At 44.9% G+C, this 12481-nt stretch overlaps 1 protein-coding gene and 1 non-coding gene across 4 annotated transcripts in view; one reads left to right on the top strand and one right to left on the bottom strand.

The window, feature by feature from the left end:
• LOC132834813 (synaptotagmin-4-like) overlaps positions 1–12155 on the bottom strand; it is a 42348-nt gene extending 30193 nt beyond the window's left edge. For all 3 annotated transcript variants that reach the window (XM_060853861.1, XM_060853862.1, XM_060853860.1), the window contains exon 1: positions 12069–12155. The gene's annotated coding sequence lies outside the window, so the exon portion shown is untranslated. The remainder of the gene's footprint in view (positions 1–12068) is intronic.
• trnai-aau (transfer RNA isoleucine (anticodon AAU)) lies at positions 8268–8341 on the top strand. Its single transcript has one exon. It is a non-coding gene; the product is annotated as a tRNA-Ile (tRNA).
• Positions 12156–12481: the final 326 nt, after the last annotated feature.

Raw genomic sequence — 12481 nt, 5'->3', positions numbered from 1 at the left:
TTGAGGTGTTAACAAACAGAGATACCTGACAACCTTAGGTACCCTTTCCTCTGACTCAAACCTGGAATTACAGCATTGCCTTCAAAGACAAACACAACTCTCACAGTTATCAATTTGCCAGCGCTGTGCTTTATGGTCACAATATTATTTAATTGGCCACGTTCAGCTCCGAAACACTTTTAAGATCAACTCATAAACGGATTGGGAAATCAGAAATTCCTGCCAACTTGCCACATGACAATGATTGCATTAGTTGCTTGACAGTTGTTTGTTTGCTAAAGTGGACAATTAAACACACCTTCAGCCTACGATAGGTGGAAAAACGAGAACAGTTTGACCAGATACTATGGTGATATAATCCCTTTCTGTTAGTTAAAATAAGAAAAGCATTACACAGTTTGCAAGGAGGAGAGCAGACTCCACTGCACACCAGCTATTTCTCACAGTTAAGTTAAAGACTAAGACAGTGGAGTCTTGCCAATGTTCATAATTTGTTGGGTCTTGTCCATTTATTGTGGAGCACAGGTTACTTGAGGGCAGTAACACATACCCAAGTAATGTTTACTTTTGAAACAGGATAGAATTGTAAACGTATTTGGAAAGCACTGTACCATATTTAACTTTATAATATCAAACAAGAAACAACAAAAACTTGTATTTATGTAGTGCCTTTGATCCCACAGCTCTCCGCAGGTACATTATAAAACAGAACATAGTACTGAGCCACCGAAGCCATATTAAGGCTATGTCAAAGAAATAGATTTCAAGGCAGGTATAAGAGAGAAAGAGAGGAGAAGTTTAATCAGGGGTGAATGTAGATCAACAAGCTTAGGAGGAGTGGATGAGTGGGCTCTTGGTGTGAGTTGAAATGTGGGCAGCAGAATTTTGGGTGACCTCAAATTGACCATCATTTACGCATTTTTGTACGTTTGGGGAGGAGTGTGTTGGTGGGGCCAGAGGAGAAAAAAGCAGCCACTTTTAAATAGTTGCACTCAGGGATGTATTAAATAGTTGCACTCAGGGATGTATTGCTGCGGCTGCATCTGTTAGAATAATCATTGTTCGCTTCCTGAGATGAAAAATACCAAAGGTTGAAAATGAGTGAACGTCTTGTGATTGGAATCTCAGGTAACAGGTTAGAGGGTATGGGGTATAAGAGAGGCTAGAAAAACTTGGGTTGTGTTCTCTGGAGCAGCAGAGGCTGAGGGGAGACTTGATACAATGATGAAATGCAGAGATAGGGTTGACAAACGGAACCTTTTCCCTAGAGTTGAAATGTCTAATAGTAGGGGTCATGCATTTAAGGTGAGAGGGGGAAACTTCAAAGGAGATGTGAGGGGCATTTTTTTTACACAGAGAGCATTAGGAGTCTGGAACACACTGCCAGGAGGGTGGTGGTGGTGGAGGCAAATACAATAAGGGCATTTAAGGGATTTCATGATAAGCACATGAATATAAACGGGATGGTAGGATATGGACTAAGGGTGGGCAGAACTGATTAGCTTATGTTTGGTACAACATCATGGACTAAGTTCCTGAGCTGTACTGGTCTGCATTCTATGCTCTAACTCACCTTCCAGACTCATCCCGGATTTTTCTCACTGGGCAAATGCAGGAAAAGGATGGGCAGCAGAATTTGGAGCTTGAGAACCCTGGAGGAGTAAATAGCAAAGTGGAAGAGAGAGAGAGAGAGAGTACTCAAGTGCTGTCCAATAATATAAAGTGGTTGAGGGTGAGTAGGCAACCTAATGTACATTCCTTCCATATGTCATGTCCAAGTTAATGAATATACAAGTGGGTTGTGATGAAAAATGCACTGCCAAACTGAGTCTAAGAATTGGGAGGTTATGTTGTGGCTGTATAGGATATTAGTTAGGCCACTATTGGAATACCATGTTCAATTCTGGGCTCCCTGCTAAAGGAAAGATGTTGTGAAACCTAAAATGGTTCAGAAAGGATTTGCAAGGATGTTGCCAAGTTGGAGGACTTGGGGGGTTGGATAGGCTGGGACTATTTTCCCTGAAGCACTGGAGGCTGAGGGATGACCTTACGGAGGTTATAAAATCATGAGGGGCGTGGATTGTATGAATAGACTAGGTATTTGTCCCAGGATAGGGATGTCCAAAACTAGGCGCATAGATTTAAGGGGGAGAGGGAAAAGATGTAAAATGAAAATTTGGGGAAACTTTTTCACACAGAGGGTGGTGCGTGTATGGAACGAGCTGCCAGAGGAAGTGGTGGAGGCTGATACAATTACAACATTTAAATGGCATCTGGATGGGGACATGAATAGGAAGGGTTCAGAGGGATATGGGACAAATGCTGGCAAATGGGACTAGATTAATTTCGGATATCTGGTCAGCTTGGACGAGTTGGACCAAGGGGGTCTGTTTCCATGTTGTACATCTCTATAACTCACTGGCACCTACTTTCAATATTGTTCACCAACCTATTCGAACATGGCACACCTCTGGACTCAAATACAGACCTCCATTACCAGTACCTCACAAGGGTCCATGGCACCTCCTACATGTTGATGCACAGAGTCAAACACAGCCCTGCCAGGAATAAAGCACGAAACATCATCATGGATCAAGAGGGAAATGGTTGCAATTGGCAGCAGCAGCATATGGGAGACAGAATGGGCTTAAAGCAGATGGAGAAAATAACTAGGAGGTGCCGCTGTTGTTTCCCACAGCAAACTGGGAAACAAGAGATCCGAAAAAGATGTTAATTCAGAGTTGAGTAGTTCAGAAAGTTGGATCCTCAGTAAGTTAGCATAACCAGAAAGTGCTGAAGAGAGGCCTGAGGGAGGAACAGAGTCCGGGTATCCTGTGTTTCTGTAGCACTTCCCATTTTTATTTCTGATCTTCAGCAATCGCAGTATTTCGCTTTCACCCTATGTAAGGTAAGTCTTATTTGACGTCTTCTATTCCAGTTGTGAAAGATTGCTGTTAGTCATAGTTAAGATTCTAATTTCTGCCATAATTCCCATGCATTTGCCAAGCTGTTGGGGGGGGGGGGGGGGGGGGGGGTGTGACAGTAAGAGTTGGCAATTCAACAAGTATCTCCCACGCAGCCTGCATGCCAGCGTGCCTGTGGGCTGGGTAACGTGTGAAACACAGAACATAAGGACAGAAGAATTAGAAGCAAGAGGAGGTAATATAGTCCCGTTAGCTCCTCCACTCAGCACGATCATGGCCGATTTCATCCTGGCCTCAACTCCACCGTCCTGCCCGCTCTCCATATCCCTTCCACCCATTACTCTCTGCCCATCTCCTCCATAAATTTACTCAATGATCCAGCTCCACCGCACTCTGGAGCAGTGATTTCTACCCTTGGAGAGAGGAACTCATCCTGATCTTTTTAGATTAGATTACTTACAGTGTGGAAACAGGCCCTTTGGCCCAACAAGTCCACACCGACCCGCCGAAGCGCAATCCACCCATACCCTTACATTTACCCCTTACCTAACACTACGGGCAATTTAGCATGGCCAATTCACCTGACCCGCACATCTTTGTGACTGTGGGAGGAAACCGGAGCACCCGGAGGAAACCCACACAGACACGGGGAGAACGTGCAAACTCCACACAGTCAGTCGCCTGAGGCGGGAATTGAACCCAGGTCCTTGGCGCTGTGAGGCAGCAGTGCTAACCACTGTGCCACCGTGATCACCCTTCCAACCCTTCTCCTCAAACTATGACCTCTCATTCCAGATTGCCCCATAAGTGAAAATATCCTCTCTACATCTACTTTGTCAATCATTATTGACTTTCGGCGGGATGTTACTCATGCCCCCTACACATTAACAGCACAGAGGTGAAACGAGTGGAGAGTGTCAAGCTCCTGGGAGTGGCCAACCACAACAAGCTTTCTTGGACTCTTCATGTGGTTGCAGGAGTTACAAAGGCCCAACAACGTCTCTTCTTCCTCAGGCATCTGAGGAAATTTGGTAGAATGGCGAATACCCTTCCAACTTTTATAGGTGTGCCATTGAGAGCACTCTGTCTGGATGTATCACTCCCAGGTATGGCAACTGTACCATTCAAGATCAGAGACGGTTACAGAGAGTGGTGAACTCGACCTGGACAATCACAAAGGCCAACCTCCCATCTATAGAGTCCACCTACCAGGCCCGCTGTCAAGGAAAGGCCGCCAGCATTCTCAAAGATCTATCCCACCCTGGCAATGTTTTTCTACAACCTCTACCATCGGGGAGAAGGTACAGAAGCCTGAACACATGCACCAGCTGGTTTCAAAACAATTTCTACCCTACTGTTGTTAGAATACTGATTGGACTCTGAAACTCTGAACATTTGCCCTTACCTGTGTTTTTTCTGCTGCTTACCTATTATTTACTATCTGCTACCTAACTCTGTGATCTGTCTGTATTGCTCACAAGACAAAGCTTTTCACTGTGCCCTGGTACATGTGATAATAAATTCAATTCAATCACCATGAGTGTCTCACATACCTCAATTAGATCTCCTCTCATTCTTTTAACCTCCAGAGGGTTTAGACCTTACCTGCTTAATCTCTTCTCTATAGACAAACCCATCATCTCTGGAGTCAATCTCGTTATCCAGGGAGATATGAGAAAAGAGGCAGTGATTAAAAACAGGCAGGAAGGGGTCTGATAAAGTGTGAATATGGTGCTGTGGCTAGCTTCCGTCTCCCCTAAATCAGATGAGTAGGATCACGGTTAAAGATCCTGTCTGAAGATATGCCCTTTGGAACAAATGTTAATCCAAGGCACACAGTCTCTCCTTTCAGGTCAGCTGTAAAAAATCCATTGGCACTATGTAAACAAAAGCCAGGGAGCTCAGGCGAATCAAAGAAAGAACTGTCGATGCTGAAGGTCTGAAGTGTGGTGGCTCAGTGGTTAGCACTGCTGCCTCACAGCGCCAGGGAACCAGGTTTGATTCCCACCTCAGGCGACTGTCTGAGTGGGGTTTGCACATTCTCCCCGTGTCTGCGCGGGTTTGCTCTGGTTTCCTCCCACATGTGCAGGTTCGGTGGAGGGACCATGCTAAATAGCCCGTAGTGTCTGGGGATGTGTAGATTAACCATGGGAAATGCAGGGATAGGGTAAGGGGTGGGATGCTCTTCAAAGAAACAGTGTGGGCTTGATGGGCAGAATGGCCTGCTTCCACACTGTAGGGCTTCCATGAAACAAAAGCAGAAATTGCTGGAGAAACTCTGCAAGCCTTGCAGCACCTGCAAGAAGAAAGCTGAGTTAACATTGTGAGTCCAGATTGAAAGGTCAGTGGACTTGAAACGTTAACTCCAGTTTCTCCAGCAATTTTTGAGTCTGGGCATCCATTTGTCCCACAGACAGCAACGTCCCTGTTGATTGACAGCTGGGAACTTGCTATGTGCATATCAGGTGTCATGCTTCCTACAGCAGGACAGTGACGGCTGATAAAAGCTCTTAAAGTGCTTGATCTTGAGAGGTGCTAAATAAATGCGACTACAAGAAAGTGAGGACTGGAGATCAGGGTTGAAAAGTGTAGTGCTGGAAAAGCACATCAGGTCAGGCAGCATCCGAGGAGCAGGAAAACATTCTGATGAAAGGCTGATGCCCAAAACGTTGATTCTCCTGCTCCTCAGATGCTGCCTGACCTGCTGTGCTTTTCCAGCGCCACACTTTTCGGGCTACATAAATGCAAAACTTTCTCTGGTATTATTTGCATCTTTACTATTTTCTATCTTGAAAGGAAATCGGCACTGGCACTTAAAGTGTTAAACGTGGGGATGGGTGTCAATCTGAATCTGTGGCAGGATGTTCAAACGTTTCTGATACGCAATAATAAGATGAGCAAATGTTACACCTGCACATCATGTGCTGGGCCACATCATCAGCTGCACCAATTATCTTTCATGTCAACTCGATTCATCTCTCTGAATGTGTTATCTCCTCACTCAAAATCAAAGGTTGCTCCTCTTTGAGTTTTCTCCCGAATGCTTCACTGATGAGCTATTCCAATGCAATTAGCAATTCTGGCCAGCATTAAAGAGAAATGTCATTGCAGGGTTATTAATTAATGTATTGGATGTGAGTCAACTCTTGCTGTTGCTGCATTAGCTGTCAAAACAAAAGCAGGGATTTTATGGGCTGTGTGCTGTTGGTACATCGGATAACCCTGTGCTTTATACATCTCTTGCAAATCCGTTCTTGTAGCCTTTCAAAATAAGGGACCTCCCTTTTAAGACAAAGATGAGGAGGAATTCCTTGTCTTCCAGTGGTTACTAATTAATTAGAGGTGGCACGGTGGTTTGGTGGTTCAGTGGTTAGCACTGCTGTCTCACAATGCTAGGGACCTGGGTTCAATTTCAGCCTCGGGCAACTATCTGTGTGCAGTTTGCACATTCTCCCCATGTCTGCATGGGTTTGCTCCAGTTTCCTCCCGCAGGCCAGGTGAATTGCAGGTCAGGTGAATTGGCCATGCTAAATTGCACATAGTGTTCGGTGCATTATTCAGAAGGAAATGGGTCTGGGCGGGTTATTCTTCAGAGAGTTGGTGTGGACTTGTTGGGCCAAATAGGCTGTATCCATGCTGTAGAGAACCTAATCTAATCTTCAGAATTATTTCCCTCTGGGCAGAAGTGGAGGCTAAGTCATTGAATATATTCATAGAGGAGGCGGTCAGACTTTGGATTGACAAGGGACTCAAATATGGAGGGCAGACAAGAGAGACAGTTGAGTTAATCAGATCGACCATAATCGTTTTGGCTAGCAGAGCATGATAGAGGGGCTGAATGTCCCACTCTGCTCCTATTCCTAAAATTCCAATGACTGGCTGAGGTCTTTCTTCTGATCTTCCGGAAAAGTTGCCTGGAATTTTCTTATCCATCTATTTCCATTAAGAATGTAATTTCTCAACTCTACGGATATTCAATGGCACCTGGGAGGAGACATTTCTTTGTATCTTTGTGCTAACTGAGTGCCCGCACATTGAGTAGCTACATCCCACAGTTTCTTGTCCCTGACTAATATCTATCCCAACTTCCCCCTCAGAATCTTCTATGTTTCAATAAGATCACCACTCATTTTCCTAAATGCTAACAAATAAAGGTCTAGCCAGTTTAGCCATTCTTAATAAATCACCCTCTTCACCCCAGGCATCAGTCTAGTGAATCTCTTTTGAATTTCCCCCAATGCTGATATATACTTTCTTAAATATGGAGATATTTAAGAAAATGGTACTAGATTAATTTAGGATATCTGGTTGGCATGAGCAAGTTGGACTGGAGGGTCTGCTTCTGTGTTCATCTCTAAGACTTTCTCTATTAGGGATGGACAGGAAGCATGCTGCAAATGTAATTGGAAATCAGATAATTTTTGTGAGGAAATCATTGAGTCATAGAGTCATAGAGATGACCCTTCAGTCCAACTTGTCCTTGCCGACCAGATATCCCAACCTAATCATGTCCCATTTGCCAGCACTTGGCCCATATCCCTCCAAACCCTTCCTATTCATATAACCTCCAGATGCCTTTTAAATGTTGCAATTGTACCAGCCTCCACCACTTCCTCTGGCAGCTCATTCCATACACACACCACCCTCTGTGTGAAAACGTTGCCCCTTAGGTCCCTTTTATATCTTTCCCCTCTCCCCCTAAACCCTTGAGTTCTGGACTCCCCCACCCGAAGGGGAAAGACCTTGTTTATTTACCCTATCCATGCCCCTCATGATATTATAAACTTCTGTGAGGTCACCCCTCAGCCTCTGACGCTCCAGGGAAAACAGCCCTAGCCTGTTCGACCTCTCCCTGTAGCTCAAACCCTCCAACCCTGGCAACATCCTTGTAAACCTTTTCTGAACCCTTTCAAGTTTAACAACATCCTTCTTAAAAGAGGGAGACGAGAATTGCACGCAATGTACCAAAAGTGGCCTAACTAATGTCCTGTACAGCTACAACATGATCTCCCAACTCCTGTACTCAATGCACTGACCAATAAAGGAAAGCATACCAAACACCTTCTTCACTATCTACCTGCAACTCTACTTTCAAGGAACTATGAAACCTGCACTCCAAGGTCTCTTTGTTCAGCAACACTCTCCAGGACCTTATCATTAAGTGAATAAGTCCTACTTTGATATGCTTTTCCAAAATGCAGCACCTCGCATTTATCTAGCTGCCGTTCATTGAGCTTCTATTTATGTTCCTGAAGCCATTGCCTTCTATAACAACAGCTGAATGTGGTGTTAAAATGTTGAATGGATTCTGAAAGTTGCTGGTCAAAACTTGTCTGGTTTGTTGGTCGGTTAGCTCAGCTGGTTAGAGCGTGGTGCTAATAACGCCAAGGTCGTGGGTTTAATCCCCACACTGACCATGTGCAGCGCTTGTCTCATCAGCTGTGCTGTGTCAAGGTTTGTCGTGACTTTAGGGGCGGCACGGTGGCACAGTGGTTAGCACTGCTGCCTCACAGCGCCAGAGACCTGGGTTCAATTCCCGCCTCAGGCAACTGACTGTGTGGAGTTTGCACGTTCTCCCCGTGTCTGCGTGGGTTTCCTCCGGGTGCTCCGGTTTCCTCCCACAGTCCAAAGATGTGCGGGTCAGGTGAATTGGCCATGCTAAATTGCCCATAGTGTTAGGTAAGGGGTATATGCAGGGGTATGGGTGGGTTGCACTTCGGCGGGTCGGTGTGGACTTGTTGGGCCGAAGGGCCTGTTTCTACACTGTAAGGAATCTAATCTAAGATGTTTTAAAAAATTGGACAGTGTCCCTGGCTAGACCAGCTGGGCCTCATTGTCCTTGAGGAGGTGATCCACCTTCTTGAATTATATCAGTCCAGTTGATGTGGCTGACATTGACAAGGCTGTCACTAAGGGAGTCTGGAGCATAGGAAACATAGAAAATAGCAGCAAGATCAAGCCAATGGATCCTTGAGGACTGAATAGGATTATGGCTATTAGCCTGTTCAGCCCCTACTCCCACATTGTCCCCATACCTTTTGATGCCTTTAGCCCTCAGAGCTATACCTAATAGTGCCAGGTTTTGACCTAGTGACCTATATGAAGGGAGGTGATGTATTATTTGTCTCTGTGGTGGCACGGTGGTTAGAATTGCTGCCTCACAGCACTCGGGTTCGATTCTACCCTCGGGCGACTGTCTCTGTAGAGATTGCACATTCTCCCTGCGTCTGTGTGGGTTTCCTCATGCGATCTAAATTTGGGCAGACTGGATGGGTTAGCTGTAGGAAATGCAGGGTTACAAGAAAGGTTTAGGGGGTTGGGTCTCTGTGGGGATGCTCTTTGGAGGGTCAGTGTAGATCTGATGGGCCAAATGGCCTGCTTCACATTGTAAGGATTCTGTGGTGCATAGAGCATTCATAGAAATAAGACATTGTTGGTGTTGTTGCCTTCAAGAAATAGTCATAACTAAACCCACTAGGAGACTGAGTCTTCAAATTGACAGCGTAGTCGGTTTGATGGGATAGCTGGTTGGAAGGGGGGAGGTTTCGTTGGGTTGGCCAGCCCCTTTCCCTGGTATTTCACCATATCCAGGATGAGAGGCAGACTGCAGGAGGTGTGGAGTTCTACATTTTGGAGTTCCTGGGAAGTGATGTTAGAGAGGGAGATGGTATGTGGAATAAACATAAAATACTGCAGATGCCGGAAAGCTGAAATAATAATGGAACATGCAGGAAAAACTCAGCAAGTCTGGCAACATCTGTGGAGAGAGAAACAGAGTTAAATTTTTGAGTCCAGCTTCTTTGGAACCTTGTACAGAACGTCGACTTCAATACATGAACGAATGAGCGCAGGAGCTTCCCTGTTATACTTCTGTAAAGGTCGAACAGTCTTTTACACTGGCATGGTACCTTTGAGCACATTGAATTGCTCACTGACTGCATTATGATTTCCTTATATTTGTATGCTGTGTACACAAATAACACACAAGGCTAAAATTACCTGATTACACACAGCAATATCTGGAGAGATCCACCCACTGGTTCAAAATATTTATTACACTTGATTGTTGAGATATTTGGGTAAAAAAGGAAGCAATTATTTATATTAATGCAGCACCTTTCATAACCTCAGGACATCTAACAGAACTATACAGCCAAAACAAACTATTTCTGAAGTGTTGTAAGATGGGAAACAGAGTCTGCCAATTTATAGACAGGAGGACCACACAAAACAACAATATAATTACCACATCATCTGTTTGATTAAAAGCCAATTGAACTGCAGCAGCTGTAAATCAGAGACAAAAATAGGAATTGTCACAAAAGCTCAGCAGGTCTGGCAGCATCTATGGAGAGAAAGCAAGAGTTAATTTGTCGGGTCCAGCCGACCCTTCCTCAGAACACAGACCCTTCCTCAGTTCCTTAGAAGGAAGGATCACTCGGCCGAAATGTTAATTTCTCTCCACAGATGCTGCCAGACCTGCTGAGTTTTTCCAACAATTTCTGTTTTTGTCTCATCTGTTTGATTGATCGGTTGATTTGATTTAGATTCTATTGTAACATGTACTCAAGTACAGGGGTCTGATGAAAAATGTATAATGTCCCACCCAAGGCGCCATTGCAGGTACAAGGAAGAACAAAGTTAAAAGTTAAACATTGCAGTAATTATCGTATAATGTAAAACATACAAAATAAGGTTAAGTTTGCAGACCTTCTTAGTTTTCAGTAGAAAAATAATGAAGTATAAGTTGAAAGTTCAAACATTTGCTATGTTGACTGAGAAATAAATATTGAATATAATTTCTCTTCTTGAAAATAATGCTATGGAATCTTGTACACCTACCAGGGAGAGCAGGCAAGGCCTCAGTTTAAGATCACATCCAGAATAGCCTCAGTACTACACTGCAATGCTAACCTTTACTTTGTGCTTATTCTCACTAGCATTGGAGTTCAAAGGTGAGAGCTCTACCAACTGAGCCAGTTACTAGTTCATAGCCTTCTTCATAAGGGTAGTGAAGGCGAAGAAAAGTAATAGGCAGTTTGAATAATCTTTTGCTGCCCATGAAACTCATTGGAAGCATCATCCAGGTGGACAGTGCAGTGATTCAGTAATTAGCACTATGGCCTCACAGCACCAGGGATGTGGGTTTGATTCCACCCTAGGCAGACTGTATGGAGTTTGCATGAGTTTCCTCTGGGTGCTCCAGTTTCCTCCCACAGTTCAAAGATGTGCAGGTTAGGGTGGTTTGGTCATGCTAAATTACCCAGAGTGTGCAGGGATGTATAGGCTAGGTGGCAAGTGCCAGGTAAAAGCATGGGGGATCTGGCTGGGGTGCTCTTTGGGGGTGTTGATATAGACTTGATGGACCTAAAGACATCTTTCTGCACAGCAGGGATTCCATGGGGCAAACAGTCTGACCGTCATCATCTCCCCTTTAATCCCCTTTCTCGCAGCTTTGCATAAACTAGACATCAATTCTCAAGCGGTAAAAACAACTTGAAGGAAACGCATCTGCTAAGGGGACTGAATTCCGAAGTTAGGCAGGAGTTAGACTCGCTTTGAACTTTTCCATCATTTCCTGGCCAGCCAGTCAGGTAAGGACGGCTGTACCGACTTCAGACTGAGGGGGAGTAGGGTCTGGGTGAGAGGGTCCACCTTCGGGCAGTGCCCATGGAGAGTCGGAAACTTCCTAACTTGGGTTGTACCGATTACCCTGGACCACGGGGCGTGTGCATTGAAAGAACTGCACCGTCTCGACAGATCTATGAGGACCCACCAGCTTTTAGAGATTTACACCAAGGATTGTATTTTAGAAGGTGCAATCCCCATTATCAGACTCTGGGCCTCCCTGCTATCACACACGGATTTAGACTGTAAGATTTGAGGATGCTGTCTGAAAGGTTGATGGAGGCAATAAACGTTTGGGCGAAAAGAAAAAAGGTCCAGGGATATTTAACGAAGAAAAAACTACAAGGGTAAGGAGCATGGGATGAGGTGGCTGGTGGATATCACAGCCAGGATGGGCTGAATGCCCTCTTTCTCTGGTGAACATCTCTCTCAAGCTGTAAGGTAATAACTCCTTAAAGGAAAAACAGTTAATGCCCTGAAGAAGGATAGCGAGGTAAAAGTGAGAGTTAGACTTACTGTCGCACGCAGAAGGCTCTGCAGAATTATCCTCATCTGAAAGGAATCTCAGAAAAGCGGGGAGCAGACTGGATGCATGGAGTTCCCGATTTTACACATCATGTGGAGAAAAAAAAACCTCTCCAGATTTATAGGACAAGCCAGCCTCCGGATGACGCATTTTCAGAAACTTGAGAGTTGGAACAGTGTCCTGAATGACTCTGTATCCGCAGGTAATTTAATAAGGGGCTCTGGTTAGAGCGAGTGGCAACTATGTCCTGCTGTGTGCAACCAGTGTAAGGAACAAGACAACAGGCTCAGTTCCCTCCCACTACAAACACAGGATGACAAAGCAGCACCTCAGATGGTTTGGAGGTGGGGAGAGAGAGAGAGAGAGAGCTCTGCAACGTAAAACAGAGAAAAGTGCCAACATT

The sequence above is a fragment of the Hemiscyllium ocellatum genome, chromosome 42 (assembly GCF_020745735.1).
Source record: "Hemiscyllium ocellatum isolate sHemOce1 chromosome 42, sHemOce1.pat.X.cur, whole genome shotgun sequence".
Lineage (NCBI taxonomy): Eukaryota > Metazoa > Chordata > Chondrichthyes > Orectolobiformes > Hemiscylliidae > Hemiscyllium > Hemiscyllium ocellatum.
The sequence above is the reverse complement of the archived record's forward strand: the minus strand, read 5'-3'. Positions and strand labels throughout refer to the sequence as shown.